The following is a 27,491-nucleotide window of genomic DNA, read 5'->3' as shown; positions in this document are numbered from 1 at the left end:
GCGAACAATGCGCTTCCAAGTCCTCGATACTGTCGTGTGCACGCGCGACTTCGTGAGTTCTCCAACAACCAATCCTCATCAGTGCTCTCCAACGAGTCCTCTCTCATAAGTCCCCGCCAGTCCTGTTCAAGGGCTTTGGGCGAAGACTTATATAGCCTTGCCCAGCGAACCTTCCAGCACTTGCTAGATGTGCCCTTACCACGCCCTATCATGCCATGCTCACCGAGCCCTGGTTGGCTGTTGCTCCTTACCGTCACCGCCTCTGACGTGCTGCTTCATGCCGCCACACCCCGACCCCGCGCTCCTCCCTCTTTTCAGGCCGACCTCGTGTCACTGGGCTAGTTCGAGCGAACTAAAGGCAGCGAATGCTGCTGGCAGCCAAAGCGTTACAAACTGTGGGTAGCCAAAGCGTAACAAACTTGAGGGATGCCAAATGGGGCGTGGGATCGGTTATGCCCACTAATGTAATTGGGGGGTGGCGCAAAGATGAAAGGACCTAAGCTCATTTCTTTACACAACGCAGATATTACTAGGGAAATGGCCTACTCTTACACATACTATGACATAACTAATACTCTAAGTGGGCCTACGTGTTGCTTGTGGACTAACTATGGGGGGGGCAAACCTTTAACCTTTAATGATGTCATATGTACAATCTCAAAACCGCAACAATATATACTATATGAAACGCTATGACGCTATGAACGATATGACGCCATGAACGCTATGACGCTATGAAAAAAAAATCGCTATGACGCTATGAAACGCTATGACGCTATGACGCTATGAAAAAAAAATCGCTCGCTTTGCCAAGGGGCTCGCTCCCCTCTCCCCCCCCCCCCCCCCCCGTTCCCCTCCCCTCCCCCGCCCGGCAATGCCGGGTACTTCTGCTAGTATATATATATATTTTTAAAGGTGTTCACAGTTAAATTCATTCTGTCTAACCATATCCTCAAATAGAAAAATTTAGTTTCTCGAAATAATGATGCCACCAAAAGTCCATGAACCTGTGAGCATCAGGAGAGAAGCATTGCTGCCATTCACCTCAGAACGAGACTTGAACTCAGCCAGCAGCAGGGCTTCAAATGGCTTTGGCTGTCTTTACTCATTATGGAAATAACCTGCCGGTGGTTTTACTGCCAGATGGAAGGATGTAAAGGAGACTACCCCCAGCGTTTAATACTTTGCACTTCCACCGCCAGCCTTCTCCACAAATGCTGCTTTGTGTCGATGATGGACGTAATGTTTTTGGACAAAATAACACATTATGCTAAACACCGATTCAGAATGTGAGACCCATGCTTGCAAAATGAATCAGATGGTCATTTAAATTGCTTATGTTTTAATGATTCATTACTGTTAGTTTATTCTTTATTTTGTTTTAATCATTGCAGCAAACAAACGTGACAGATTTTTGTCAATTGTTGTATTTATATTTTTTCCACCCTTCCAAAATGGTTATTAGGTTTCACTCCCTCACTCCCACAACACGCTCCTCACTCCCACAACACGCTCCTCACTCCCTCCACTCCCACCTTCACTCCATTCCCCAAACCCCCATTCCAACCGTACCGTACGGTTATTTTTACACTCAGGAAATATTTGGAAAAAGAGCTCGTGGAAAACAGAGGCGACACAACCTGTCTGCCACGAGAGAGCAGCAGGCTGTGCTTCTGCTTCTTTGCAGGAGATGCCAGTGGTGCTGAGAGCTTGAGATTCTACAGTACATCCAGGATAGGCAGGTGTGAAGCAGCAGTACTCACCCTTAAGGCTGAGTTGAAAGCAGAACGATTTTTTTCCCATCTCAACTCGGTTTTTTGGATTTCCTGTATTTCGGTTTTACTGACATTTTGGTAGTTGCCCAATGTTTTGAGTGACTTCAGTTGGCTTCGGAAACCTTTGGGTTATTCTGACCAATTCTTCAATAGCATTAATCTGTTCTATGGGTGATTGATGTGGTGTTGACAGCGAGAGTCCATGATGGTGATTTTTACTTGGCTTCCAGTGAGATTCCCACTTGAAGCCGATTGTTCTTGGAAGGATTTATTGTTCTTACACATTTTGTGGAGACAATTCCGAGAAAACCGTTATAGCTAGCTCTACGAAACTTTAACTCATTATAGATACCAATGTAACTTGGTGCATCATACATTTTGTTTTTGCAATTTTGACTTACATTGACTGCCATTGCCGATGATGTCATAAACTTTAAACATCTTCTCCAGAACTGCTGAACAGATCAACGCAAAATTTTACAAGCTAGCAACGGTACCCACCCTATGGGCAGGGCTTCAATTGGGAAGCCCAAATGAAAAGGCAAAATATCAAAAAATGAAGGCTTTTTTATTTTAAAGGATTCATATAAACATCCGTTGAATCATATCACACGCAAATAAATCATCAAAATCTAAACAGTTCATGGCACCCATTTTGAAAAAATATTGAATTCTGCAAAACGGAAGCAGCCGCTACACGTCTTTCTCAGTCGCACGTTTGTGTGAAGAGTGCGCGCGGAATCTGAAACACGGAAGCGGCAGCTACACCTGTTTCCCAGTCGCTTTGCACACGCTGCCATGTTACTTCGGAGCTGCACATTTATATCGGAAGAGTTCGTCAGGAGTCGATCTGCTCTCTCCTGGTACGTAGAATTTCAACAAAAGCCACATCACTGTTCATATCGGTAAATATTATTCCATCATGTTTGGAAAAACTGGAAAATTGGAAAACTTTGAAAATTGGGGAAAAAAATTGGAAAAAGAATATAGCCTATTTTACTCCCAGGGGTCCCAGGAATACCCACCTAAAATATCATTGCGATCAGTTGAGCCGTTTTTGCGGTACCTTCGAACGGACGGACGGACGTCCGTCCGGATGGACATTTGGTGAATTAGTAAGATATGATCGCCTCGCCATGGGGTTAAAAGTTTGTGAAAAGATGCGTCATCGGTCACGTGGTTTGGCGGCCATATTGGATTTAAAAATAAAACTTTAAAAATCTACTTCTCCGAAACCGCTTATCTGATCGATACAAGACTTGGAACACATGTTTACATTCCGATGGGGGAAAATATTGGCAAACTATGTCATCATCAATCATGTGGTTTGGCTGCCATCTTGAATTTAAGCCAAAAAAATTAAATTATCCTTTCCAGAGTACTGCTCAATGGATCAATGTGAAATGTCATACATATGATCAACTACTGATGTGGGAAAAATATTCGTAAACTATGACGTCTTCAGTCACGTGATATGGTGGCCATCTTGGTTTTAAGGAATATCTTTAAATATCTTTTTCTCCAAAACTGCTGAACAGATCAATACGAAATTTCATCTTCATGATCAACTCCCCATGAGTAAAGATGTTTCTAAACAATGACATCATCAGTCACGCATCATGGTGGCCATCTTGGATATAAGGAATTTGAGTAAAAGTATTTGAAAATCCATATCTCCAGAACCACTCAACAGATTAATCTGAAACTTCACACATATGATTGACTACACATGAGGACGTTTTTTTTGCAAACGATGACAGCATAAGCCACATGGTATGGCACGGCCATCTTGGATTTAAGGAACAAAATTGAAAATCTATATCTCCAGAACCGCTTAACCGATCCAATGCAAAATTTACAGATATGATCGATTACCCATGAGGAAAATTTATTCAAAATGATGACGTCATCAGTCGTGTGGCATGGCGGCCATTTTGCCTGGAAGCCGATCATCACTGCGAGCAGTTCTAGTTATTATTATTATTATTATTATTATTATTATTATTACTTTTAAATGAGAGGATTGGAAATTTTAAAGGTGTTTTTAAGGGGCTCATGTCCTTTTTGTCCCCCGTCGCTCAGCGGAGCGAAAGGGGGACTATGGCTTTCACCTCCGTCCGTCTGTCCGTCTGTCCGTCCATCCGTGCGGGCGTGCGTGCGAAAGCGAAGGACCGCATTCGAATTTGGTGTGTGGGTGCAACCCACGTCAAAATCCAAGATGGCCGCCGCCATGTATGTCTGATGCCATGTATGTCTGAACCTTGTAATCTGCATATCTTGAAAAATAAGCGAAGTACCAACTTCTAATCTGGTGTGTGGGTGTATCTAGGCATAAGGAAGAACGCTATTGAAAATTGGGTCGCCACGTCAAAATCCCCATGTGTGTCTGAACCTTGTGAGATGAATATCTTGAAAAATAAGCGAAGTACCAACTTCTAATCTGGTGTGTGGGTGTATCTCGGCATAAGGATTAACGCTATTGAAAATTGGGTCGCCACGTCAAAATCCAAGATGGCCGCCACCATATATATGTCTGAAACTTGTGAGCAAAATATCTCGAACAATAAGCGAAGTACCAACTTCTAATCTGGTGTGTGGGTGTATATATTGGGTCGCCACGTCAAAATCCAAGATGGCCGCCGCGATGTATGTCCGAACCTTGTGAGATGAATATCTTGAAAAATAAGCGAAGTACCAACTTCTAATTTGGTGTGTGGGTGTATCTCGCCATAAGGAAGAACGCTATTGAAAATTGGGTCGCCACGTCAAAATCCAAGATGGCCGCCACCATATATATGTCTGAACCTTGTGAGCGAAATATCCTGAAAAATAAGCGAAGTACCAACTTCTAATCTGGTGTGTGGGTGTATCTAGGCATAAGGAAGAAAGCTATTGAAAATTGGGTCGCCATGTCAAAATCCAAGATGGCCGCCGCCATGTAAGTCCGAACCTTGTGAGATGAATATCTTGAAAAATAAGCGAAGTACCAACTTCTAATTTGGTGTGTGGGTGTATCTCGCCATAAGGAAGAAGGCTATTGAAAATTGGGTCGCCACGTCAAAATCCAAGATGGCCGCCACCATATATATATGTCTGAACCTTGTGAGCGAAATATCTCAAAAAATAAGCGAAGTACCAACTTCTAATCTGGTGTGCGGGTGTATCTAGGCACACGGAAGAACGCTGTTTAAAATTGGGTCGCCACGTCAAAATCCAAGATGGCCGCCGCCATGTATGTCTGAATCTTGTGAGAAGAATATCTTGAAAGATAAGCGAAGTACCAACTTCTAATTTGGTGTGTGGGTGTATCTCGGCATAAGGAAGAAAGCTTTTGAAAATTGGGTCGCCACGTCAAAATCCAGGACGGCTGCCACCATATATGTCTGAACCTTGTGAGCGAAATATCTTGAAAAATAAGCGGAGTACCTTCTGGTGTGTGGGTGTATCTAGGCATAAGGAAGAACGCTATTGAAAATTGGGTCGCCATGTCAAAATCCAAGATGGCCGCCTCCATGTATGTCTGACCCTTGTGAGCGAAATATCATATCATAGCATGTTTTCTGCGTGTTCCACTTTGTCAACTCACATCACTTCCCCGACGGGGGACCTAGGCGTAACGCTTGTTGCTGTTGATAATTTCAAGTCCATCATCTACTATATAAGAGAGATGTCTGTCTGTCTGTGTGTCGCCATTTTTCTCAGAGTTGGCTGAACGGATCTTCGTCAAACTTTCAGAGGCTACCCCCCCCCCCCTCCCCTCCCCTTCCCCGCCCCTCCCCTGCCCGGCAATGCCAGGTACTTCTGCTAGTTTAAAATAAAATAAAACCTCTTCCTGCAATTTACCCTGAAAATAGAACATCCTCTAACCTTGATCGCACTTGGAAAGATCGGCAAATTCCTGAGGGTGAAATAGCCCTTTGAACGCTGTTCTTGGGCTTCCATTTATTTTTATTGTCCCCTGTCGCACCGCGGAGCGAAAGGGGGACTATGGTTTTCCTGTCCGTCCGTCCGTGCGTGCGTACGTGCGTGTGTGCGTGCGTGTGTAAGCGAAGGACCGCATTCGAATTTGTTGTGTGGGTGCAACCCACGTCAAAATCCAAGGTGGCCGCCGCCATGTATGTCTGATGCCATGTATGTCTGAACATTGTGAGCCGAATATCTTGAAAAATAAGCGAAGTACCAACTTCTAATCTGGTGTGTGGGTGTATCGAGGCATAAGGAAGAACCCTATTGAAAATTGGGTCGCCACGTCAAAATCCAAGATGGCCGCCGCCATGTATGTCTGAACCTTGTGAGCTGAATATCTTGAAAAATAAGCGACGTACCAACTTCTAATCTGGTGTGTGGGTGTATCTAGGCACAAGGAAGAACGCTATTGAAAATTGGGTCGCCACGTCAAAATCCAAGATGGCCGCCACCATATATATGTCTGACCCTTGTGAGCAAAATATCTTGAAAAATAAGCGACGTACCAACTTCTAATCTGGTGTGTGGGTGTATCTAGGCACAAGGAAGAACGCTATTGAAAATTGGGTCGCCACGTCAAAATCCAAGATGGCCGCCGCCATGTATGTCTGAACCTTGTGAGCGGAATATCTTGAAAAATAAGCGAAGTGCCAACTTCTAATCTGGTGTGTGGGTGTATCTAGGCATAAGGAAGAACGCTATTGAAAATTGGGTCGCCACGTCAAAATCCAAGATGGCCGCCTCCATGTATGTCTGAACCTTGTGAGCGAAATATCATATCATAGCATGTTTTCTGCGTCTTCCACTTTGTCAACTCACATCACTTCCCCGACGGGGGACCTAGGCGTAACGCTTGTTGCCATGGAAATAAATGAAACCAACAAAAATACCCATCATTGGAATGAGGAATGTTGCTGTGGGATGCAGTTCACTGTCATCTGATGGCCATGGAATGTTTCATTGGACAAAAGTTCTTGAGTTGGAAGCAATTTGGACCAAAAGATGCACTCTCTCTGGTGTGACTTTATGGGACCTGACCATGGGATTTGACATTTTGTGGCCTGGTCTTTCGAAGAGCACTCCTTCACTCTCATGTATTAAATATCCAGAAAGCTTGGTTTATTGCATTTGGTCCTTATTTTTCATCTGACTGGTTTTTCCTCTGAAAAGCATCCAGGGGTCCAAACTATTTGATTGAAATCCAATGCCACTTATGTAGTGTTAGTCCACTTTATATTGAGGTCTCATACACACCAGTTGGTCTGGAAAGCTGCCCGAAATAAAGTGAGAACGCCCTCACATAGAGCCCGCATGCTGAATCGGTAAAGAAACCTCACACCAAAACATGGAATTATTTGCTATTAAGAAAATGTGGCCTATTTACCAGCTATCCATGTTAAACCTGTTGGAATTGTCCTTGGCATTGTCATTGGAGATCTCTGAATCGGAATTGCTGTCTCCTGTCATGTAGTCTCTGGCCTCTTCAAATTCGACATCTGCTTGAATTTGCCTTTGATTCTTATTTTCATATGAATGGTAAGCTGTTCTCAGCACCCAGTGGTTGGTGCATGTAGTTTGCTTAAAAGCCAGGGCCACTGAGATGCTGTTTTACTTGAGACCTCACAACATGGCACTTATGAGATGCTGGGTTTGGAGATTCACTGTTGGAAAATTTATGAAATGGTGTCATTTCTATCAATAACTATAACCATAAGAAACAGTTTGGCTATGGTGTCTTTAGTTTTAACATTTCATCCCATCACCCCTCCAATTTTCCTGTCTGTGAATCAGCAAAAGGGAGAAAAAATGGTAATTGTCACACCCACAAACTCATGCTTGTAGAGTGATCCAGCATAATTGCATTTGGAATTGCTACAGTTGGAGAGGGAAATGAGTTGGAATATATTAGTCATTGGTCCATGTTAGAAGATAGAGGCGGAAACGGAGTCATTAATTGTTATGTGGAGGATATACCACAGAGATGAAAATTCCTTGCCTCAGAGAAAGATTCATAGCCAGAGGTATTTCAGGCAGTTCGTAGCTATTGGGGCAGAGCAAGCACTGTGTGGGATGGAGTTCTTGACCAAAATAATGACATCACCACCGATGTTGAGTTGCACTTGTAATAGCAGAAGTGAGAATAGTCTGGATATACGAAGAGTAGTTTTAAATATCCTGTGAAAGAAATGTGTCTGTCAAATAGGCAATGTTCATAGCAGCAGCAGCCACCTATAATAATAATTTTAAAAAATAAACACCTTTAGAGGCCATTTTTTCCCCGCAAGCGGGGGTTGGCCTTTTGCGGGAACTGTGGTTGTTGTTGTTTTTCGGTCCCCTTTTTGAAGCAATGTTTTACGGCCGGATGCCCTTCCTGACGCCAACCCTTTTTGCCGCCTTTAACGACAAGCAGGGAATTACCAGTGAACTGAACCTATAATGAGAGACCTATTTGAATGGAGTCCTCTAATCATCGAAGACCATACCGTCAGAGAAGGTGGAGGAACTGGAGAGAGGTTTGGGTGGGAGCAATGGGTGAAGGGTGGGAATGTGGGCAAGAATTGGGAGAGGAGAGGGGAGGGGAGGGGGGGGGCGGCGGTAAGGGGTTAGTTACCCCCCTCATAAGGCTAAAACTAATCATCCACATGAATATATATATATATATATATACATGAATATAATATATGTATATATATATATATATATATTGTTGCGGATATGAGGCCTGTATTTTTTTGATTGTGTGCTGTATTATTATTATTATTGTTTATTCTGCGCCCCCCTACCTCCGGAGCTGTGTAAAGGTGAAAGGGCATCCCATAATTAGTCCACAAGCATACACGTCAGCCAAATAATAGAATACCCCTGTTTGATAGTTATCTCTTATTCTGTGTTTTAGAGTAAGGCTGTGTCTCCCATTAATTGAAGTACTCCATTGCACCAGTGAAGGAGAATAGATCCCCTTTCATTCCCATCCCCAAAATCCCCATTCCTTTTACATCCCCTCTCGTGATTGCCAAGCCTCGATTGCCAATTACCTCCCCTCCAAAACCGCCATTGACCACGAGGCAGGGTCGGAGAAGAAAGGCGTGTGAGAGGAAAGGCGTGTCTCCACCTCGTCATAGAGGGGAGGAGTGAGCCAACCCCACTTGACCAACCAGGGCCGAGGTGAGCACACCGATGGGCGTGTCCTGAAGGCCGGCGGCTTGATCGCTAGAGGCGCTATAAAGGCGCGCGCGCAAGAAGCGTTGAGTGAGTCGTCAGTTGGTCGTCAGTGGAGGGTCAGTGGTTGCGTTGGTTGCGGTAAGAAGTCGGTGGTGAGAAGTGGTGGCGTCGAGTGGTCAGTGGTTACGTTGGTTGCGTTGAGTTGTCGGTGGTGAGGAGACACCAGGGCCAAGAGAGAGAAGGTTCAAGGTCAATTACCAGCAGTTGCGCCAGAGACGGCAGACGCGCCCTGAGGTGAGCCAGAGAAGCAGCTTTGGCTCCACAAGCAGCGTTGACTCCACCAGGCAGCTCCAACCCGTTACCCCGCGGGGACCAGATAGCGGTGGCATCGGTGGCCGTCGAGGTCCAGCCGACGTCCCGTGCGGGATCAAGCCCGAACCATCTGCCCCAGCTGAACCTTCCCATTCCTCCTTCCAGCATTCATTCCTTTCCTCCACCCTTCTTGTGTACGTGAGTTTGTTCTGTGTGTCTTGTCCCTGGGTTAATTAAGTCTGTATAAGCTAGTATTTGCACTGTGTCACCTGCGTCTGATGTGTTGTAAATAAACTTGATTGCTCCTTTTTGCTTGTGTGTGTAAATAATAAATCCCATTACTCTTCTGTACGTCTTCTCGTTTTATTCCTTTTCCTCTTTGCATTTCGTCGTTTTAGTCTTTTCCCTCATTGAGCAGCCGCGGTGCGATCCGGCCAACGTTTGGGTGGAATCGGGTTCTAATCGGGGAATAACTGTTCGGTCGCGGTTGGACCATCCGCTCGGCCCATCATACCATCTAAACCGCGATCAGTAACAATTGGTGTCGAGGAGTGAGATCGGACCCGAAGCGCGCTTAACGCGCTCAAAATTACAAGCTGCCGAAATTGTGTTTTAAAGAAATAAAACCCGAATTTTGAAATCGCGCCATGGCTGGTCAAGGCGATCGAATGCCGGTGGGTGAGCTAGAGGAGGGGTTAGGAGTAACCCAGGATCAAATGGAGGGGAGCAATGAGGAGGCGGTTGAGGGAGTATCAGGCGCGCAAAATGGCGCCTTTGCGCACGCGGTTACAGCGGCACCAAATCTAGCCGCGCCCGTGACCGTAGCAGCGCCGCTGGGGAATTCGGACCTTTTTATGATGATACAAATGAGGGCCCTTATGAACAGGCTAGAAGCAAAATTGGATGCTCATGGTGAGCGAATGGAACAATGGGGAAACCAAATTGAAGCAACAACGAACGGAATGAGGGCCAATAGGGAGGAAAGGGAGCAGAGGGACAGAGACCGCAAGTTGGGCGAAAGGGTCCCAGGGGTGCACGATGAGGTAACGCGGGTCGAAAAGCGCTGGTTGAGCGAAGCGGAGGAAAGCGCGGGTACAATGACAGGGGTAGAAATCGCGACCCGGGGTTTGGAAAAGCCGGCGACCGCTGAGGTAGAGGAGGGTGTTTTATTAAAGCCAGCGGTCGCCGAGGTTAATAAAGAAAAAGCAGTGCTGGGAATTAAAATTGAAGAGATGACGGAGGTAGCCCGGGAATTGCAGGGAGAAATGGATTATGTACAAAGTCCCTGATCAAATCACGATGCTGTACTCGCTAATCCAAATGGAAGTTTTCAGGTTTTGGTGCAGGGAGGAAGAAGAACCCCGAAGGTGAGACGTGCTGTTGTGTATTGTGCTGGGAGATTTTGTAAGAGGATGTTTAGCGACAAAAGAATTGTCGCGCGCTTGGGATCGAGGAAGCATCCGGGCGTTGGTGAAGGGTCCCGTGTGAGTGGAAATAGTACGCGTGTGAGGAAAAAGTGTGCGTCGGCGAGTGGGTGTGTTATAAAGTGTGGGAGTGAAACCGAGTGCGAGCGAGAATGCACGTCGGTGTGTACGGGATGTGACACAGGGAGTGAGAGCAATACGGAGTGTACGTGCGAGGGTGAGTGTGACACGGAGAGTAAGGTGGTGGTGGAACGTGTGCGAGGAAGCACACCTGAGTTAGTGGTGGCGCGAGTGTGGGAGAGCCCATCTGAGCGCGTTAGTGTGTGGATGCCAGAGTGCACGCCCATGGTGAGTGTTACGGAGGACGTAACGGAGGAGAGGTGTGGACCGAGGTGTGCGCAAGAGTGTGCGCGAGAGGTGTGGTGTGTAACAGGGAGAGCGTTGGTGGAATGTACGGACGGCGTTGGAACGCCAGGTTTTGTGAGGGTGAAAGGGGTAGCGTATGCGTGTGAGCATGCAAGTAAAGCATCGACGGTAACCGGGTTAGCGGTTAGGGCGACGGATAGCCGATGCGAGCACTCGGGGCGCGGGGTGCTTTGTTGGGTGCGAGGCCCGGCGCGGGTCGATGCTGCGTCGCTTCTCTTCGAAGCGTCGTTGCCGATTCGGGCTTGGCCCCGCCCCGCACGGTCGAGTCCGGGCTTTGTCGGGCGAGGCGACCGGTCCGGTTCAAGGGCGAGTGGGAGGAAGCGGAACGGTGCCCCCTCGTGGGGACGGGGTTCCGACCAGGGGAGATTGAGCCATCGGGCCCGGGACCGCAAGGTGCCGCGCCGAGATGGTGCGTGGAGCCTCGGTCCAACCAAACCACCTCCCTTGAACCGAAAGCCGGACGGATTCAACCTGCAGGCGACCAAACCACCCGAATTCATTGCTCGGCTTTACTAACCGAGTTTAATGATGTCACGACGCACCGAGGCTAGGATATAGTGGACTGTGATGATGGTGATAGTGATAGTGATCGTGATTTGATACGAAATTTATAATAGTGGGTAGAATTGGCAGTAAATGGAAAATTTTTGAATTGGTTGGAATTTGGACGAGCGAAATTGATAGGACCTCCCCGATGTGGTGGGATGGCAAATCCACCATCCCTCACAACGAGGGGGGCAAAGGAGCACTAGGTTATGGGGTTGATGGCAGTGAAAACTAGCCCGGGTGGGTTAGGATATCGTGTGTAGGGACCTAGAAGATGACATTAGGTAACGTTAAGATTAGTTAGTGACTGATACCTGTAGTGGGGACGCAGGTAGATTAGTATGGATGATAATGACGTGGGAGCGTAATAGTTTAAAGGGGCGACTGGGAAGCGCAAGTTTCAGAGGGGAGTAGTTAGCTGAGATGATGCCGTGTGTGTGAGGATTGAACAGGTGTGATTGAACAGGTGTGATTGCACAGGTGTGCAACTGAACAGGTGTGTGGAGCAGTGTATGAGTGAGTGATGGTGATGTGTGTTGTGTTGACCAACTGGTCCAGGAAGAGGAGGAGGGTGCAGGTGGCACCAGGTATGATTGCACAGGTGTGCAACGACAGGTGAATGGAGGACAGGTGTATGGAATAAATGGTATGGAGTATTGGAATGGATGGTCGTGGAGTGAGTATGGTGGAAATTGTGGAGTGGAGTGGATGGTGCGAAGGTGTGAATGGGGGAAGGATGGACCCCCAACACGAATACCCGGGGCGGGTAGTGTAAGTGTTAGGTAGAGGGTACAGGTAAATTGTGGTTGGATATTGGCATCTGTGGTGCGGGTGAAAGAATGGTCTTTGGATGGGTGCATTAGTGTTGTGGAAATGGCTGGGCGTGTAGCCTGTTAGTGTGTGTAGTTGGTTGGGTGCTCCACCACTGTGAGGATGTCGGCCAGGTGAGGCCGCAGGTGGGCTCTGGGAGCCGGTAGTAGTTGTTGTGGATGGGGCCCGAGGATCCGGAGGACGGACCCAGGTAGCCCAGTGCCAGAGGCCACCGAGTGGGGTGACAGAGCCAGGAGGGGCTTTCCCCAGTTAGTTAGGTTAGGGTGAGGAGCTAGGTAAGCTCGGGTGGCAACTGCAGTGGTGGAGGTGTGCAGGTGGGTAGACCTGCTGGGAGAGCTACACGTCGCAGCCCAGAAATTGTGCGAGGGCACCGGGAGATGAATCGGGGGAGTGAGACCCCAAATTGAGAAGCACCACAGTTTGGTCAATGGGAATTGGTTTTTAGAACCCATAGTGTAAGTTGGCCAATGGATTGGCGGGGAAAGACCCCGGGTAGTGTAAAGTGTGTTAATGTCATTTTGAAAGTAGTTAGGATGAAGTCTCCTCGCACCATCTGCATCCACTCACCTGAGGTGACAGGTACTCCACACCATGCCATGTTTAATTATTTTTGATGCAAATGTTTTGGATTGTGAGACGCATCATGACGTGGGTGTGACATTGTGCTTTGTGTTCCATCTCTTCCTCCTTATGAGGATTGATGATGAATTGATGATGGCAAATTTTGGCTAGAGGGATTGTGGAGACGAATTTGGTATAGGAGAAATATGGGGAAGACGTGACAGTAGTGACGAATTGGTAATGTGTAGATTTTGTACATATGGGGTAAGGGCAAGGGTAGTGTAGGTGACAGGGGGGTGACGTATGGTAGGGACGAGCTTTCTCACTTCGCCCTCCGTACGCATTTCGCCTTGCATTGCCTTATTGATGTGTACCCTTGTGACCTTACCCCTCGCTCAATTGTCTCTTTTGTCTCCCACATGACCTGTGCGCCATTGGGCGCCGAGGGGAGCGTGCGTGGGTCGGCCATTGTGCGCCCGAAATTCCCAGAACCAGCTGTCTGCATCGATGCACCACATTATGGACCACATGCCGTTGGCCGAGCACCACTTATGGACCCCATGGGTTGGGGCATGGCCCCTCTGCTGGAACCGGCCATGAGGGCCCGAAATCTTGCTGGCGGAACTTGGCCACAGGGCACCGATGCCCCACAGGTGAACCACACGTAGTCGGCCCTGTGGGCCATAAATAAAGAAAATAAAACGGACACATTGGGCACACTTTATTGCAAATAGGCCGCCAGTAAGAAAATGAAAGAATGACAACATCTGGAAGAACAAATAATAATAACCAGCAGAGGGAGCCGAAGAGCAAGAGATCACCTGCAGGGTTAGGGGTTGTTGGTTTATTTTTATTGATGAACAATGGGGACTGCACCGATTGGTGCTTGAGGGTGCTTGTAGTGGTGCGTTTTTGGGTGCTTTAATGGTGCATTGATGCAGAGCAGACTGTCTCCCCCCCAGAAAGAACAATCACAGGTCCTGGGTTAGTTTTGTAAATAAAAATAGCGTCATTGTAAATAATGCTTCCCACCGTCAGTGTGTAGTTTGAAGACCATTCCGCAATTCGGTTAACTGTGGGCGTAAGTCTGTTAGGCAGGGTGCAATGGAGCAGCGGGACACATTTATTTATGTTTTAAAACTGTCGCACTCAGGGTCAGGTTAAAAGTAGAGGGAACTACACCTACGTGTCACACTAAATAAAAGTTGTAGGCCCGGGACGTGCCTAAGAGGAGGAGGGTGCAGTGTTGCGGATATGAGGCCTGTATTTTTTTGATTGTGTGCTGTATTATTATTATTATTGTTTATTCTGCGCCCCCCTACCTCCGGAGCTGTGTAAAGGTGAAAGGGCATCCCATAATTAGTCCACAAGCATACACGTCAGCCAAATAATAGAATACCCCTGTTTGATAGTTATCTCTTATTCTGTGTTTTAGAGTAAGGCTGTGTCTCCCATTAATTGAAGTACTCCATTGCACCAGTGAAAGAGAATAGATCCCCTTTCATTCCCATCCCCAAAATCCCCATTCCTTTTACATCCCCTCTCGTGATTGCCAAGCCTCGATTGCCAATTACCTCCCCTCCAAAACCGCCATTGACCACGAGGCAGGGTCGGAGAAGAAAGGCGTGTCTCCACCTCGTCATAGAGGGGAGGAGTGAGCCAACCCCACTTGACCAACCAGGGCCGAGGTGAGCACACCGATGGGCGTGTCCTGAAGGCCGGCGGCTTGATCGCTAGAGGCGCTATAAAGGCGCGCGCGCAAGAAGCGTTGAGTGAGTCGTCAGTTGGTCGTCAGAGGAGGGTCAGTGGTTGCGTTGGTTGCGGTAAGAAGTTGGTGGTGAGAAGTGGTGGCGTCGAGTGGTCAGTGGTTACGTTGGTTGCGTTGAGTTGTCGGTGGTGAGGAGACACCAGGGCCAAGAGAGAGAAGGTTCAAGGTCAATTACCAGCAGTTGCGCCAGAGACGGCAGACGCGCCCTGAGGTGAGCCAGAGAAGCAGCTTTGGCTCCACAAGCAGCGTTGACTCCACCAGGCAGCTCCAACCCGTAACCCCGCGGGGACCAGATAGCGGTGGCATCGGTGGCCGTCGAGGTCCAGCCGACGTCCCGTGCGGGATCAAGCCCGAACCATCTGCCCCAGCTGAACCTTCCCATTCCTCCTTCCAGCATTCATTCCTTTCCTCCACCCTTCTTGTGTACGTGAGTTTGTTCTGTGTGTCTTGTCCCTGGGTTAATTAAGTCTGTATAAGCTAGTATTTGCACTGTGTCACCTGCGTCTGATGTGTTATAAATAAACTTGATTGCTCCTTTTTGCTTGTGTGTGTAAATAATAAATCCCATTACTCTTCTGTACGTCTTCTCGTTTTATTCCTTTTCCTCTTTGCATTTCGTCGTTTTAGTCTTTTCCCTCATTGAGCAGCCGCGGTGCGATCCGGCCAACGTTTGGGTGGAATCGGGTTCTAATCGGGGAATAACTGTTCGGTCGCGGTTGGACCATCCGCTCGGCCCATCATACCATCTAAACCGCGATCAGTAACAACAGTAACAGATCAGTAACAGAGGTTTGGGTGGGAGCAATGGGTGAAGGGTGGGAATGTGGGCAAGAATTGGGAGAGGGGAGGGGAGGGGGGGGCGGCGGTAAGGGGTTAGTTACCCCCCTCATAAGGCTAAAACTAATCATCCACATGAATATATATATATATATATACATGAATATAATATATGTATGTATGTATATATATATATATATATATATATATATATATATATATATATATATATATATATATATATATATATAAATAAATAAATAATATATATATATATATATATATATATATATATATATTGTAACGATTTTGAGAAGTGTAACGGGTTTTGAGAAGTGTAACGGGTTTTGAGGAGTGTAACAATTTTGGAGGAAGGGTAACGGATGTGAAGAGTATGGTTTTGGTATGGTAACATCCTGGTAATGTAAATAATGGTCGCAGCCGTCCTCCTAATTAATTTCATAGAACATACACGCAGGTCACGATATATCTTTTAAATAGTGTATTTCCTTATTCCATGTAGGCTAAGTATGTGTTTTCCACTAGATTGACTTTGCATTGTATCAAACAAAATAAGCGTAGGCCCTTCCAATTTCCCCAAAACCTCCCTTCCATTTGCCTTCCGCATTTTGGTCGGTTTTTCTCTTCAACCACCATTGGCCATGAAACAGGGTCGGAGAAGAAAGGCGTGTCTCCACCTCGTCAGAAGAGGGCAGGAGTGAACCGGCCCTAACAGCCAATCAACACCGCGGTGAGTGACCCGGTAGGCGTGCCCTCGGAGCCGGCGGCTTAATTCCGCCGGAGGTGATAAAAGCGAATGTAAGGAACTGCTTTACGGAGAGGCCTTGAGAGATACGCTGGGGGATGACCTGGAAGAGGAGCGCAATCCACCGCAAGCCCTACCTACCTACCTACCTGCCTGCAATATCCCCTGTCGTTGGAGAGACGCGCTGAACGGAGGGAGACGGCTCCACCCCAGGAAGAGGAGCAGGTGTGCCGAGCCAGCGCGTGACGGCCGCGGATACGCGACGGAGGTTTTCCCGCCAAAACCGCGAGGGGTTGAAAGCTGCTGCCTCCGACCTTGCCTTCCTCCCAAGCAATCAACCTCGAGCCATTACCTGCCTGCAATATCCACCGTGTGAGTGTGAACGTCCTGTCCTACTCGTTTGTCTTGGGGATTAAGTAAATGAAATAGAATAAGTTAACAATGCACTGTGTGACTGCTCTTTTCCATCTATTGCTGTAAATAATATTGGTCGCTCTAAAATATTGCTTGTGTGTGTATAATAAATCTGTTCTTCCTCCAAACTCTGTCTTTCTTCTCTCTTCTTCTCTTTCGGTCGCTTTAGAGGTTTCCCAATTGAATATCTGTAGCGCGATTAGTCAACGTTCGGTTGGAATCGGGTTCTAATCGGGGAGTAACTGTTCGGACGCGGTTAAATACACCACCGCTCGGTAAAATAACATCCAAAAACCGTGTCCGTAACAATTGGTGTCGGGGAGTGAGATCGACCCGGAGCGCGCTGCACGCGCTCAAAATTATAAAGCGGACGAAATTGTGTTGTTTTATAAAACCCGAATTTTGAGATCGCGCCATGGACAATCAAGGCGATCGGATGTCGGTGGGGGAGATAGACGGGTTAGGGGTAACCCAGGAACCAGGGGAAATGTATGTGGAAGAAAGGGAGGAGGAGAGCAATGAGGAGGCGGTTGAGGGGGTGTCAGACGCGCAAAATGGCGTCCTCGCGCACGTGGGTGTAGCGGCACCAAATTTTGCCACGCCCGCGACCGTGGTAGCGCCCCTGGTGGATTCAAACCTTTTGTTGCTACAAATCGGGGCCCTTATGGACAAAATGAGGGACGAAGCGAGGGCTAATAGTGAGCGATTAGAGGGCCAAATGGGGGTAATGGGAAACCAAATGGGGGTAATGGGGAACCGGATGGATGCTCAGGGTGAGCGATTGGAGGGCCAAATGGGGGTAATGAGGGACGAAGCGAGGGGTACCGGTGAGGGATTAGAAAAGAAATTTGAGGGATTAGACAAGAAATTTGAGGGATTAGACAAGAAATTTGAGGGGTTAGACAATGGGATAGAAGGGGTGAAACATGGGTTAACGGGGGTGGAAAACAGAATGGCTGCCCAGGAGAATCAGTTAGAGGGGGTGAAAAATGGGTTAATGGGGTTAGAAAATAGGATGGAGGACAAATTGCGGGAAATAGGGGAACAATCCGCCCGGGAAATCGAACAGATGGGGAACCAGATGGAGGAAATACGACGAGGGGTGAGTGAGGAGGTCTCGGGGCTGCGCGAGGAGGTAAAGCGAGGCGAAAAGCGTATAGAGAAAGAGGTGAGAAATAATACGGCAAAGTTACAGGGGGGAATAGAAGATCTGACGGAGGAGGTGGAGCAGCTGACAGAGGGACAAACTAAGTTAGTGGAGCAGGTTCAAAAGAACACTGCGGTACTAGGAGGGTTAAAGGCGACACAAAAAGAAATTAAAAACGAATTAATAGCGACGCAGAGGCAATGTCAGATGGTACGGGAGGAACTGACAATGAGGGTGGAAGAGGTGACAGAAGCAATGGAGACGAAGGACCGGGAGGTAAGGACGCACGTAGAAACGGTCACGGTAGCCTTAGAGGACGAACTTGAGGAGACGCACCGGGAAATAAAAGAGGTTAAACAAAAATTAGAGGAAGTGGGAGAAGAGGTGAGTGAAATTAAGAAGGGACGGACAGAAACTAAGAGAGAAATCCGGGAGGAGGTGATGGAATGTGTACAAGGTCTGTGTTCAAATCATGATGCGGTGCTCACTAACCAAATAAAAAGTTTGCAGGTGGCAGAGAAGGTGCGACGAGGTACGGAGGTGAGTGGCAATGTACATGATGTGAGGGGAGATTCAGTCGGCTTGGGGATTGGTTTGGATCCGGGTGTTCGTGAAAGGCCGTTGGTGAGGTGTGTGACAGGACAGGTGTGCGAAAAAAGGGGTGTGCGAGAATGTCCGACCATGGGGTGTGTGAGGAAAAAGTGCACGCCGAGGAGTGAGTGTGCCGTCAAGAGTGAATTGGTCGAAGCGCGTGTGCGAGGGAGCACAGGGAAGCGCGGTGTGGTGAGTGTTACGGAGGAAGTAACGAAAAAGTGTGCGCGGGAGGACGCGCGAGAAAGGTGTGTAACGGACGGGTGCATGGGGAAAGCGCATGCTGTCAAGAGTAAGGGAGAATGCATGCCTGTGGTGAGTGTTACGGAGGAAGTAACGAAGAAGTGTGCGCGGGAGGATGCGCGAGAAAGGTGTGTAACGGACGGGTGCATGGGGAAAGCGCATGCTGTCAAGAGTAAGGGTGAGTGCGCGACTGAGAGTGGAGGTGAGAGTAGTGAGAGTGAAACGGAGCGTGAGCTGGTTGTGACAGGTGGGCGAGGATGTACACCTGGGATGGAAGGATGCACACCTGGAATGGTAGAGCGTGTGTGGGAAGGCACATTTGAGTTGGTAGTGAGGCACGTGGTTGGGTGTGCGGGTGAGAGCACACCTGTGATCGTCACAAAGGAGGTGACCGAGAAAGGGGCGCGAAGCGGTGTATTGGTGAGGTGTGCGAGCAACGAATGTGTGCCAAAGTGTTCGGTGGTCAGGTGTGTGACCAAGTCGGTGAGCGGAGTGAGTGTACCGAGGTGTGAAAGAAAAGGTACGAGGAGAATGGGAACGGCTGCATGTATGAGCAAGAAAGAGGTAGCGTATGCATGTAAGCCTGCAGGTGAAGCGTCGACGGTAACCGGGTTAAAGGTTAGGTCGACTTTTAGCCGGATCGGGCCCTCGGTGCGTGCCGGGCTTCGCGTGCCGCGAGAACCAGCGGAGATCCGAGCCACGGCGGGTTCGAAAGGACCGCCGTGCGCGATCCACGCTGGGCCTCGCGTGGAGCGGCCGCGTCCGGGCTCCACAAGGCGGAGCGGGCAGCTCGATAGGAAGGGTCGTCATGGCGACCACTTTCTATTGAGACGTGCCGGCAGGTCGAGATCGGGACATTGGATGGCTCCACGCCGAAGTGGTGCATGGGATCTCGGCCCGGGTAAGCCTCCGTCCCTGCCCCGAATGCGGGACGTATCCAGCCGCTGGCACAAAACGACCCGCGTTCATTGCTCGGCTGTACGAAGCCGGGCTGTAGATGTGAATTGGCGCACCGAGAGGATGTAATAAGTAGACGGGTGATGGTGATAGTGATAGTGATTTAAAACGAAATTTAGAAAAGTGAATGGAATTGGCAGTAAATGGAAAATTTTTGAATTGTTGGATTTGGACGAACAAAATTGATAGTGAGAGATGCCCCGCTGTGGTGGGATGGCAACTCTGTCATCCCTCACAAGGTGGGGGCAAAGGAGCACTAGCTTAGGGGGTGTATGGCAGTGGAAAACTAGCCCGGGTGGGTTAGGATATGGTGTGTAGGGATCTAGCGAAGATTGACATTAGGTGACGTTAAGTTTAGTTAGTGACTGATACCTGTAGTGGGGACGCAGGTAGATTAGTATGGATGATAATGACGTGGGAGCGCAATAGTTTAAAGGGACGACTGGGAAGCGCAAGTTTCAGAGGGGAGAAGTTAGCTGAGATGATGCCGTGTGTGTGAGGATTGAACAGGTGAGAATGGAACAGGTGTGATTGCACAGGTGTGCAACTGAACAGGTGTGTGGAGCAGTGTATGAGTGAGTGATGGTGATGTGTGTTGCGTTGACCAACTGGTCCAGAAAGAGGAGGAGGGTGCAGGTGGCACCAGGTGAGATTGCACAGGTGTGCAACGACAGGTGAATGAAAGACAGGTGCATGGAATAAATGGTATGGAGTATTGGAATGGATGGTCGTGGAGTGAGTATGGTGGAAATTGTGGAGTGGAGTGGATGGTGCGAAGGTGTGAATGGGGGAAGAGTGGACCCCCATCACGGATACCCGGGGCGGGTAGTGTAAGTGTTAGGTAGAGGGTACAGGTAAATTGTGGTTGGATATTGGCATCTGTGGTGCGGTTGGAAGAATGATGTTTGGATGGGTGCATTCGTGTTGTGGAAATGGCTGGGCGTGTAGCCTGTTAGTGTGTGTAGTTGGTTTGGGCACTCCACCACTGTGAGGATGTCGGCCAGGTGAGGCCGCAGGTGGGCTCTGGGAGCCGGTAGTAGTTGTTGTGGATGGGGCCCGAGGATCCGGAGGACGGACCCGGGTAGCCCAGTGCCAGAGGGCACCATGGGGTGACAGAGCCAGGAGAGGGGCTGTCCCCAGGTAGTTAGGTTAGGGTGAGGAGCTAGGTAAGCTCGGGTGGCAACTACAGTGGTGGAGGTGTGCAGGTGGGTAGACCTGTTGGGAGAGGTACACGTCGCAGCCCAGAAATTGTGCTAGAGCACCGGGAGATGAATCGGGGGAGTGAGACCCCAAATTGAGAAGCACCACAGTTTGGTCAATGGGAATTGGTTTTTAAAACCACATAGAGTAAGATTGCCAATGGATTGGCAGGGAAAGACCCCGGGTAGTGTAAAGTGTGTTAAAATCATTTAGAGGATAGTTAGGATGAAGGATCTCCTCACACCGTCTGCATCCACTCACCTGAGGTGACAGGTACTCCACACCATGCCATGTTTTGATTATTTTTTATGATGCAAATGTTTGGATTGTGAGACGCATCATGACGTGGGTGTGACATTGTGCTTTGATGTTCCATCTCTGCCTCCTTATGAGGATTGATGATGAATTTGGTGATGGCAAATTTTGAAGTAGAGGGATTGTGGTGACGAATTTGGTATAAGGGAAATATGGGGAAGACGTGACAGTAGTGACGAATTTGTAAATGGGTAGATTTTGTAAATATGGGGTAAGAGCAAGGGTAGTGTAGGTGACAGGGGGGTGACGTACGGTAGGGACGAGCTTTCTCACTTCGCCCTCCGTACGCATTTCACCTTGCATTGCCTTGTTTGACGTGTACCCTTGTGACCTTACCCCTCGCTCAATTGTCTTTCTTTTGTCTCCCACATGACCTGTGCGCCATTGGGTGCCGAGGGGAGCGTGCGTGAGGTGGCCATTGTGCGCCCGAGATTCCCAGAACCAGCACGCATTGCGTTGATGTACCACTTTATGGACCGCTGTTCGGCGGCCAAGTACCACTTGATGGACCCCAGGTTCTGGGGCAGAGCACCTCTGTTGGAGACCGGCCATAGTGGCCAGGGAATCTTGCTTGCGGACCTCGGTAAGGTGGCACCTATGCCAAACAGGTGGACCACCCTTAGTTGGCCCCTGAGGCCCTAAATAATAATAAAAAACGAACACAAGTTGTGCTTTTTATTATGTCCAAATAGGCCGCATGAAGCCAGAAGACGTCAGGAAGAACATCGGCCCAGCAGACAAGGAGAAGACCACCACCAGTTGTTTTGTTGTGTTTATTATGAACCATGGTGACTGCGCACCGAGTGGTGCTTTGTGGTGCTTGTGGTGCTTTTGGGTGCTTTTGGGTGCTTTGGTGGTATTGGTACTGGTGCATCGATGCAATGCGTGCTGTCTCCTCCCTCCCAACAGGAATTTCCTTCTCTTGTTCCCTAAAAAGAAAAGAAAAAAACACACAGGTCCTGGGTTGCGTTGTAAATAAGAAATCACGTCATTGTAAATAATGCTCCCCACCGTAAATGTATAGTTTCAGAATAATTCCGTAATTCGGTTAGCTGTGGGCTTGAGTCTGTTAGACAGGATGCAATGCAATAGGGGGACATACTTATTTGTGTTTTAAAATTGTCACACTCAGGGTCAGGTTAATTGTAGAGGGAATTACACCTACATGTCACACTCAGTTAAGTCTAGTAGGCCCGAGGACGTGCCTGAAGAAAGGAGGGTGCAGTGTAACGATTTTGAGAAGTGTAACGGGTTTTGAGAAGTGTAACGGGTTTTGAGGAGTGTAACAATTTTGGAGGAAGGGTAACGGATGTGAAGAGTATGGTTTTGGTATGGTAACATCCTGGTAATGTAAATAATGGTCGCAGCCGTCCTCCTAATTAATTTCATAGAACATACACGCAGGTCACGATATATCTTTTAAATAGTGTATTTCCTTATTCCATGTAGGCTAAGTATGTGTTTTCCACTAGATTGACTTTGCATTGTATCAAACAAAATAAGCGTAGGCCCTTCCAATTTCCCCAAAACCTCCCTTCCATTTGCCTTCCGCATTTTGGTCGGTTTTTCTCTTCAACCACCATTGGCCATGAAACAGGGTCGGAGAAGAAAGGCGTGTCTCCACCTCGTCAGAAGAGGGCAGGAGTGAACCGGCCCTAACAGCCAATCAACACCGCGGTGAGTGACCCGGTAGGCGTGCCCTCGGAGCCGGCGGCTTAATTCCGCCGGAGGTGATAAAAGCGAATGTAAGGAACTGCTTTACGGAGAGGCCTTGAGAGATACGCTGGGGGATGACCTGGAAGAGGAGCGCAATCCACCGCAAGCCCTACCTACCTACCTACCTGCCTGCAATATCCCCTGTCGTTGGAGAGACGCGCTGAACGGAGGGAGACGGCTCCACCCCAGGAAGAGGAGCAGGTGTGCCGAGCCAGCGCGTGACGGCCGCGGATACGCGACGGAGGTTTTCCCGCCAAAACCGCGAGGGGTTGAAAGCTGCTGCCTCCGACCTTGCCTTCCTCCCAAGCAATCAACCTCGAGCCATTACCTGCCTGCAATATCCACCGTGTGAGTGTGAACGTCCTGTCCTACTCGTTTGTCTTGGGGATTAAGTAAATGAAATAGAATAAGTTAACAATGCACTGTGTGACTGCTCTTTTCCATCTATTGCTGTAAATAATATTGGTCGCTCTAAAATATTGCTTGTGTGTGTATAATAAATCTGTTCTTCCTCCAAACTCTGTCTTTCTTCTCTCTTCTTCTCTTTCGGTCGCTTTAGAGGTTTCCCAATTGAATATCTGTAGCGCGATTAGTCAACGTTCGGTTGGAATCGGGTTCTAATCGGGGAGTAACTGTTCGGACGCGGTTAAATACACCACCGCTCGGTAAAATAACATCCAAAAACCGTGTCCGTAACAATATATATATAATATATATACATATATGTATATACATACATACATACATATACATATATATCAAATAACAAACTATGGTTTAAAGGTGCCGCTTTTTATTGTAAGGCAGTTGCAAGAGAAGTACATGGAGAAGAGGAAGAAGTTGTTTCTTGAGTTTGTTGATCTGGAGAAAGCATTCGATAGGGTACCACGCGAAGTAGTGACATGGGCATTGAGGACGTCAGGAGTTTTGGAATGGTTGACCAGAGTAGTGATGGCAATGTACAAAAGAGCGCACACAGCTGTAAGTACAAAGGACGGGAACAGTGGTGAGTTTGAGGTGAAGGTGGGAGTGCATCAGGGGTCGGTACTAAGTCCACTACTATTTGTAGCTGTGATGGAAGTGCTGGCTCAGAACGTAAAGGAGGGTTTACCGTGGGAGTTGTTGCATGCAGATGATCTGGTGTTGATTGCGGAAAGTATGGATGGACTGAAGGAAAAGATGAACAAGTGGAAGGAATGTATGGAGACAAAATGTCTGAAGGTGAATATCGGAAAGACGAAGGTGATGGCAAGTGGTAAAGCATGTGGTGAGGTGGAAAGAACTGGGAAGTGGCCGTGTGCTGTGTGCAGGAAGGGTGTCGGAGTGAACTCCATTCAATGTACAATGTGCGCTGAGTGGGTTCATCAAAAATGTAGTGGTCTGAGAGGGTCATTAACCAGTGTGGCAGCTACATTCAAATGTAAGGTGTGCACAGAGGGAGCTGCAGATGGAGGAAATGTTGAGTTGGATCTTGGAGACGGCGTAAAGCTGGAATGTGTGAAAACATTTTGCTACCTCGAGACGTGTGAATGGAGAAGGTGGATCAGACTCGGCAACGGTTGCTCGAGTGAGATGTGCATGGAAGAAGTTTCGGGAACTGAGTGGCGTGCTGATGAGGAGGGGAGTGTTATTGAAGCTGAAGGGAAAGGTGTATGCTGCATGTGTGAGAAGTGTTATGATTTATGGGAGCGAGGCATGGGTAATGAACGTAGAGCAGCAGCGAAGGCTGGAAATGGTGGAAATGCGAATGTTTCGGTGGATGTGTGGAGTATCGTTGAGAGAGAGGAAGACAAATGATGAATTGCGAAAGTTGATGGGAATAGAGCCTGTGATCGATGCTGTGAAGAGAAAGAGGTTGAGATGGTTTGGTCCTGTGTTGAGGAAGGATGAAGGTGACTGGTTGAGAAGAGTGATGGAAATGAATGTAGAAGGAAGTCGAGGACGGGGAAGACCGAAAAAGACTTGGCTGAAGATGGTGGAAAAAGAAATGCGGGCAAGGAGGTTAACAAGGGGAGATGCCGAAAATAGGGCAAAATGGAGAAGATTGTCATGGGGACCGCAAGGCTGACCCCCGCTCTAGCAAGGAAAATGGCCTTAAAATGCATGTTGTTGTTGTTGTTGTTGTTGTTGGTTTAAAGGTGCCAAAGTACACGACAATTTTCCACGTGCCCCATGCACCTATACTGTGGCAGAATTCCAGGATGACCTTGAAAAATCAACAAATAAAACAAGTGACACAGGCAATACATGGTTTAGGTACAAATGGAAAACTCTCATGCATGTCTTGCTGTGCCGTTTAACCCCCTAGGGATCTTTGCCATGTTGCAAGGGTTAACAATTAGCCATCACAGATGCATCCGAGAACATAGTGATGTTTCCTGGGCTTTTATTTATTTTTATAGCCCGATGTTACACAGGAGTGGCAAAGTTCTTCATCAGATTTAACTGCCATCGAACCAAAGTAGAAAAATTGTTTTCTACAAAGGTGAAGGCTCATTTAGGAATTAAATGACAAAGGGCAGCGGGGTTGCAGACTACCAAAGGTTATTGTGGGGATGAATATACACCATAAGAAAAGAAGGAATAACACAAAAACGAGGATCAATGGCTCGTTGAGGAACAGAATTGGAAAGAATCGATGTGAGCAGAAGAGGTTGTGGATGGGTATGGCATTTTAAAAGAATGTGGTGAAGAAGACAAGACAACAGTCACAAGGTGAGAATTCCATAATCAGGATAATAAGGGCACAAATGAATGTTTGTGGGCAACCAGACTGAATTTTGGGTCGGTGAGCAGGTGAGGGTTTCTTGAGGAACATGTGCATCCTGTAGTGGCATGGGGAGGGCAGAGGAAGGAGAGGACAGGAGGAGCAAGTTAAGATGTAACTTTTATAGAACAAGAGCCCACCATTTGTTGCCAGTGAGAGAGACAGTAAGCTGATTCTCACAATTCTTCATGTGGAAATTGCAGTGGTGCGGCAGGTTTTGTTTTCGATTTCCTAAAGCAAAGAAACATGGAAAGCAGGATCACCGGCCCAAAGTGGGGAGCAAAAGAGATGGTGCTACGGTCTGAGTCTGGCCAGCTGACTCTCTTGACAATCTGGTAGTGTTTATTGAATGGTCACAAATGCCTTCAACAGAGTAGACTGCAGAGAGTAGACAAAAGAGTATCTGCCATGATCTTTCCTGGGAAAACCACATTTCAAATCTGGCCTCCAAAGCCAGTCGCCGACTGGGCATCCTCCGTCGTGCGAAGTCCTTCATTGGCACACCTGAGCTCCTCACCACATACAAGGCTTTCATCCGCAGCTCAATGGAATACTGCTCTCCCCTCTGGGCTGGTGCTCCTGCCTCACACCTAGCTCGTCTTCATGCTGTTGAAACCAAAGCGTTCAGAATCATTGGAATCTCCCGTGATGAAGCTACCTCCGAGGGCCTTTCACTTACTCACCGCAGGCAGGTTGGTGGTCTTTCTGTCTTCTACTGACTCCTCTCCGGCCTTGCTCCTCCAGCTCTCTCTGGGCTCTGTCCCCCAAATATTCCTAAAGGTCGCACAAGATCTGCCTGCAACCCTCTTATGGTTAAACTGCCAAAATCAAGACTCTCTGCTCACCTTCACTCTTTCATTCCTCTTTTCTCCCGCCTCTGGAACAAACCCCCCCACTCCCTTCAATCTCACTCCTCCCTCCAGGTCTTTAAAATAGCTGTTCACCACGATCTCCTATCTTCCCCCATCCAAAACCTTGATCTTTTCTACCCCCGCTAATTTCACCCCAAATCCACTTTTTTGAAATACCAACTTATTTCCTGGAAGTCCTTGGTGTCCTTGTGTTTATACTTCACCCACCCCCCCCCCCCCCCCCCCTTCCACGCTGCCTCCCCCCAAGCCCTCTCCCTCCCACACATTCCCGATGTCCCTCACAAATGTTGTGTTCATGTGCTTCCCCTTCTCTCCCCATCTTGTCTACCGCTCCCCTTTTTATATACTTTGGTTCTTTGTCTGTTTGATTTGTTTGTGTGATAAATGTTAGCTCTTTCACGAGCCTCGATTATGTATACAAAAAAAAAGAAAAAAGACTGGAGGTTTTACCTTTGCAAACCTATTCTATAGAGGCTGGTAGACTTTGCATTGCTGTCAGTAGATGTGTTAACTTTAGAGTATAACAGTTGCTGATGATGGTTTTAAAGAAATGCAGCAATATGTTGTTGGAGAAAAGTTATTCTTTTTACTTTAAGGAAGATGTTTACGAGACAGCTTAAAAAGGGTAAATACATCCTTTGCATCAACAGGAAAATAAAGCTTGATGCCAGAAAGATGTTGCTGTTCGGAAGGGTTTCCATTGAAACATACTTGAGTGGATGTGCTGGTGACTGCTTCTTTGGGTTCACTCAACTCCTAATCAGAATAAATATTGTTGCGTATACCCTGTAGTGAAGACCTCAGGGTGACAGATGACCAAAACGATCTTTAACTCCGAGTCCTTTACCCATAACTATTGTGGTGTTATCTCTTCAGCACGCGAGGGAAACGGAGTTCCCTGGCCTTATTTGCCTGGACGGACGTGACACGGGAGGGGTTATCCGATCCCCACAGA

The 27,491-nt window shown here is 47.9% G+C and overlaps 1 protein-coding gene across 3 annotated transcripts in view; it reads left to right on the top strand.

The window, feature by feature from the left end:
* Window positions 1-27,491, top strand: part of PRKCSH (PRKCSH beta subunit of glucosidase II) — a 306,309-nt gene that overhangs the window by 237,925 nt on the left and 40,893 nt on the right. The window lies entirely within an intron of this gene.

The sequence above is a fragment of the Myxine glutinosa genome, chromosome 1, assembly GCF_964187855.1.
Source record: "Myxine glutinosa chromosome 1, kmMyxGlut1.1, whole genome shotgun sequence".
In the NCBI taxonomy this organism is placed as follows: Eukaryota; Metazoa; Chordata; class Myxini; order Myxiniformes; family Myxinidae; genus Myxine; species Myxine glutinosa.
The sequence above is the reverse complement of the archived record's forward strand: the minus strand, read 5'-3'. Positions and strand labels throughout refer to the sequence as shown.